Here is a 6,060-nt window from a genome sequence, read left to right on the forward strand (position 1 = left end):
AACACACAGGAGGACAACAATAGGTCATTACTGAGTCGGTCAAGGCCAGTGCATCAGGGACATTGCGAGGAGGTCAGTCAACCAACCGGTCAGGCATCTCAAAAGGTCAATAAAATGGCCACCTTATGCTTCTGGCCAGCGGACGTTCAGTTCAGCTCAACAGCAAAGCATGCAGCTCAATGTGTGTGTCCATTTGAAATGACAGGGGAATCATAGGACATGCTATAGTGTGTGTGTGTGTGTGTGTGTGTGTGTAGTTGTGTGTGTGTAGTTGTGTGTGACACAGAGACACAGTAAAAACAACCAACCCGTCTGTCATCTCAACGTCCATTTCAGTTTCTTCATCCTGTCTTTACAGCAGTCGTCATCTCATTCATACACCGTCATGGCTTAAAGTTTTCACTTTTTACAATTATTACGTTACTTTTGACATGATAATCCATTAATTATATACGAAGATTCTTCTTCTCCTTTAAAAGATGACTGTGAAAGTCCTTTCAGTGCAGTCGTCATAATAATAAATCACTTACATCTTAAAAACAACACAAAAAGGGATTCAGTGGTTGAATTCTAAATGCTGCCCTACTGCATATGATACAGGGACGCTGACCAATGGGACAGGTTGGGTTATAGGCGTCTCCTCCTAGAGCCCCTATTCCCTACAAAGTGCACTACTTTTGACCATAGCCCCCTGGAGCAAACGTAGTGCACTACAGAGAATAGGGTGCCATTCGAAGCGATGCCCAGGCTAGCTAGTTCACTGCGAGACCGGGATCATAGCAACAAAATGTTAACAGTGAACACCTTGTCTGTCTTTCTGTGTCTGTCCGTCCGCAGTGACAACGATACAATCTCTTGTTTTGTTTTTTTAAAGATGCGGATTACTATGGCTATTAATAGATCCTTTTAACTCGGAAAGATACGTAAAAACAACTTCCTTCCTCTCTTCCTCTGTCATATTGGTGTCGGCGAGAGAGAGTGAATTAATTAAAATAATATAATATAGATTTGATAATTATTGACAACATCGAGCAGGCACATCACCCTGGTTGACTCTCAAATGGCACGCTATTCCCTTCATAGTGCACTACTTCAAAGTACGTAATAGGATACCATTTGGGATGCAATACCCTTACCTATCCAAGCAACACCTGTAGTCGAGTCAGTTTAAATCATTACTTTGCCATCTGTAACAAAACAAAACACTGAAAAATAGAAGCATTGAACTTTTAAATATAGGAAATACTTTAGATTCGTTTTTATCGTGAGATGTAATCTTGATTTCGCACCACAATGAATGAAGTAAAAGTCCTCACAGGAAAATATACAATTCAGTTTTCTTCCTTATTTTTTTTGGGGGGTTTGAATATAATTTTTCTGAGTTCATCATCAAGGTGCTGGAAGTCCCTCATGTCATGTACGGGTGGGTGGGTTGTTGTCGTCCGTCTTAATGAATGGTCCGGGGGGAAACGAGGGTGCAGGCGGAACCAAAATAATCTCAAGGAGAAAATTCTTCTTTCTTTCAATTATTTCTCTAGAAGGGAGGAGTCAAGAAGTAGCTAGCTAGCAGTGTCCTAACACTCTAAAATGGCTTCCCTTCTCTGTCACCTCTCTGCTTTCCTGTTTGGCTAGTACAGTAAGACACTACATACATCATCTATCATGTTGCTTTCCTGTCACCCCTTCAATTATTTCAGATCAGCAGCTGAGAGAGAAAGGAGATGAGGCCATCTGATTTGGAAAAAGAAAGCCTCTCTCTCTCCTCCCTCCCTCCCTCCCTCCTTCCCTCCCTCCCTCCCTCCCTCCCCTCCGAGTGATGTCTGGTGATAGGGGCTACCCATCTCAGAGTGATGTGTCTCGGTGGATACTCTGTAGAACAGTCCAGTAGTTTCTGATAGGGGTTGCCAGGTGAGGCTACGGTCTGGAAGACAGGAGACTGGAAGGCTCTGCGGTCTAACTCCTCATCTATCTGGTGTCTGTAGAAGTCCATGGCTACCAGACAGAACAGGTTGACGTCCACCACATCACTCTTACCCATACGGCTGATGACATGGGGCAGGCTGGGGGGGGGAGAGGAGTTAAGGAGAGGTGGAGATGAGAATATGACTTCTACTTCTCTACCACACACACACACACACACACTCTCTCTCACCCACCTCCCCATCTAGTAAGGATACAGAGCAGAGACCCACTGGGAGGTGGAGGCAGAGATAAAGAAACAGGACAGACTCCCACATTGCCATGGCTACTGGGGTTCTCTGGGTGAAGTTAGACAGAGACAGCAACACCCAGTCTGTCACCATACTGGACTGGCCTGTAGCATGGAGGGTCTGGAACACCTGAGACAGAGGGAGAGAGAGAGAGAGAGAGGAGAGAGAGAGAGAGAGAGAGAAAGGAGAGAGAGAGAGAGAGAGAGAGAGGAGAGAGAGAGAGAGAGAGAGAGAGGAGAGAGAGAGAGGGAGAGAGAGAGAAGAGACAGAGAGGAGAGAGAGGGAGAGAGACAGAGAGATACAGAGAGAGGGAGAGAGAGTGAGAGAGAGAGAGAGAGAGAGAGAGAGAGAGAGGGAGAGAGACAGACAGAGAGAGAGGAGAGAGAGGGAGAGAGACAGAGAGAGAGAGGGAGAGGAGAGAGAGAAGGAGAGAGACAGAGCAAGAGAGAAAGAGAGAGAGAGAGGAGAGAGGGAGAAAGAGAGGAGAGAGTGAGCGAGAGAGCGAGAGAGAGAGAGAGGAGAGAGAGGAGAGAGAGAGAGAGAGAGGAGAGACAGAGCAAGAGAGAAAGAGAGAGAGAGGAGAGAGGGAGAAAGAGAGGAGAGAGTGAGCGAGAGAGCGAGAGAGAGAGAGAGGAGAGAGAGGAGAGAGAGGAGAGAGAGAGAGAGAGAGAGAGAGAGAGAGAGAGGGAGAGAGAGTTAGACGAGAGACAGCGGAACTCGGGGGGTTGTCTGTCACACCCACCTTTACTGTCCACCATTCTCACACTGACCTTGTAGGCAGACGGTAGCCATGAACTGTGGGTAAGGCTGCTGATTGGACAGGAACTCTCCGATGACCTTGTTCATGACGTCCTGCGGTGGGAAGAAGTCATCCAGGAACTGAGGAAGATCCTGGCCACTACCCGTGCCTCGCTGGGGAAACCCTTACGGATCCTGGGACAACAACGAGGAAATATCGGGAATAACGGTCATGGAAAACCAGACAGCAGAAAACAACTGTGAGACTGGGTACATGAAACATTGTTATAAAAATAGACCCCCAAAAATAAAAGGATCCTGGAAGACCAGGAATAACAGACATGGAAAACCAGCGATATATCAGTCTATTTCTATGGTTGATATGAGAAAACAGTGTTTCATTAATTTAGCAGATGGGCTAACAGGGGGGTATAGAGTAATGTTGTGAAGCACCACTGGATGAAATATGACGGAGTGTTGTGTGTTTGACGGAGTGAGGAGACGTGGGTATGTCCAGCCGTGTTGTGTGTTTGATGGAGTGTTGTGTGTCCGATGGAGTGTTGTGTGTTTGACGGAGTGTTGTGTGTCTGATGGAGTGGTGTGTGTTTGACGGAGTGTTGTGTGTCCGATGGAGTGTTGTGTGTTTGTGGTGTTGTGTGTCACGATGGAGTGTTGTGTGTTTGACGGAGTGTTGTGTGTCTGATGGAGTGTTGTGTGTCTGATGGAGTGTTGTGTGTTTGACGGAGTGTTGTGTGTCTGATGGAGTGTTGTGTGTTTGACAGAGTGTTGTGTGTCTGATGGAGTGTTGTGTGTCCGATGGAGTGTTGTGTGTTTGACGGAGTGTTGTGCGTCCGATGGAGTGTTGTGTGTTTGACGGAGTGTTGTGCGTCCGATGGAGTGTTGTGTGTTTGACGGAGTGTTGTGTGTCTGATGGAGTGTTGTGTGTCTGATGGAGTGTTGTGTGTTTGATGGAGTGTTGTGTGTTTGACGGAGTGTTGTGTGTCCGATGGAGTGTTGTGTGTCTGATGGAGTGTTGTGTGTCTGATGGAGTGTTGTGTGTTTGACGGAGTGTTGTGTGTCTGATGGAGTGTTGTGTGTCTGATGGAGTGTTGTGTGTTTGACGGAGTGTTGTGTGTTTGATGAGTGTTGTGTGTCCGATGGAGTGTTGTGTGTCTGATGGAGTGTTGTGTGTCTGATGGAGTGTTGTGTGTCTGACGGAGTGTTGTGTGTCTGATGGAGTGTTGTGTGTCTGATGGAGTGTTGTGTGTTTGACGGAGTGTTGTGTGTTTGACGGAGTGTGTAGACGTGTGTATGTCCAGCCGCGTTACCGTCACCACCCTACCTGTCGAAGAGCACAGAGACCCTCTCCATGGCAACGATGACAGACTCACTGTCGGGGGCCTGAGGGTCAACAGCGTCGGTCGGGCGACCAGGGCTGGCCTTCTCCTTGCCTGAGGAGAAAGCAACAGGACCCGAGGTAACCTCTGACCCCTGACCTCTAACCTCTGACCCCAACGCTGACTCTGTTGTACAGGCTGAGGTACGCACCGCTGGGAGGATGAGAGGGTGATTTCGTTGGGATTATTAAATTATTAAAACGATTGATTGATGGAAAAGTTAGGTTATTTTTTATATTCATAGACAAAGCTGGTTTGGGGGTTTTGGAGTAGCCTGTGTACCAGTCTGTGTGGCTAACGTTCCACTCCTTGTCCTCTGTGTCATCGCCAATGTGGAACGTTACGTAAACAGACCGGTTCCCAGGTTAGTTTGGGAGGGAGGAGTTTGTAGGGTTGGGGGTTAGTTAATTGGTCGTAGGATGGTAGGAGGGAAACTTGTTTTCCTGTCCTGGAAAGAAAGGGGATTCTTAGTATTGTTAGCATTAGCTATATACTTTATTATGTTAGTGTTAGCTATATTAGCGATCGCTATAGCCTCTACATTGTTATGTTAGCGATAGCTATAGCCTCTTCACTGTTATGTTAGCGATAGCTATAGCCTCTTCACTGTTATGTTAGCGATAGCTATAGCCTCTTCACTGTTACCAATTTGTAAGTCGCTCTGGATAAGAGCGTCTGCTAAATGACGTAAATGTAAATGTAATGTTAGCAATAGCTTCAACATTGTTATGTTAGCGATAGCTATAGCCTCTACATTGTTATGTTAGCGATAGCTATAGCTTCAACATTGTTATGTTAGCGATAGCTATAGCTTCAACATTGTTATGTTAGCGATAGCTATAGCCTCTACATTGTTATGTTAGCAACAGCTATAGCCTCTACATTGTTATGTTAGCAACAGCTATAGCCTCTACTTTGTTATGTTAGCAACAGCTATAGCCTCTACATTGTTATGTTAGCAACAGCTATAGCCTCTACTTTGTTATGTTAGCGATAGCTATATCCTCTACATTGTTATGTTAGCGATAGCGATAGCTATAGCCTCTACATTGTTATGTTAGCAACAGCTATATCCTCTACATTGTTATGTTAGCGATAGCTATATCCTCTACATTGTTATGTTAGCGATAGCTATAGCCTCTACATTGTTATGTTAGCGATAGCTTTATTCCAGCTCTAGCATGGCTGGGGCGCATACAGGACACTTGTTGTACACCTACAGCGTAATGCATTATTATCATGCGTACATGCAAGCGTAAGCTAACTATAATTAGTTTAGTGATAATGGCTAATAAGTTAGTTGTCTTGGAACTACATACATGCAGGGCTAGGCTAGTTAACATTAGTTAGGTTATAGTAACTAGTATCTAGTTACCCTACTTGTGTAATATGAGTAGGATGGTATCGTTGTTGTAAAATGATAGATGTCTTACCTGTGTACATGCAGATAGCAGGTATAAGCTAGCTACAGTTAGTTAGCCAGGTATAGGTATGTCTAGATGTCTTACCTGTGTACATGCAGCTATGAGCTAGCTAGCGTTAGTAAGATGATACAAAGTAGCTAACGTTTGTTAGGTGATAGTAACTAGTATCTATTAGTCTTACCTGTGTACATGCAGCTATGAGCTAGCTAGCGTTAGTAAGATGATACAAAGTAGCTAACGTTTGTTAGGTGATAGTAACTAGTATCTATTAGTCTTACCGTGTACATGCAG

General features: G+C 45.2%; 1 pseudogene; it reads right to left on the minus strand.

The window, feature by feature from the left end:
* Positions 1-1,837: 1,837 nt before the first annotated feature.
* Positions 1,838-6,060, minus strand: part of LOC123481270 — a 7,712-nt pseudogene continuing 3,489 nt past the window's right edge.

Source organism: Coregonus clupeaformis, unplaced genomic scaffold (assembly GCF_020615455.1).
Source record: "Coregonus clupeaformis isolate EN_2021a unplaced genomic scaffold, ASM2061545v1 scaf3360, whole genome shotgun sequence".
NCBI lineage: Eukaryota > Metazoa > Chordata > Actinopteri > Salmoniformes > Salmonidae > Coregonus > Coregonus clupeaformis.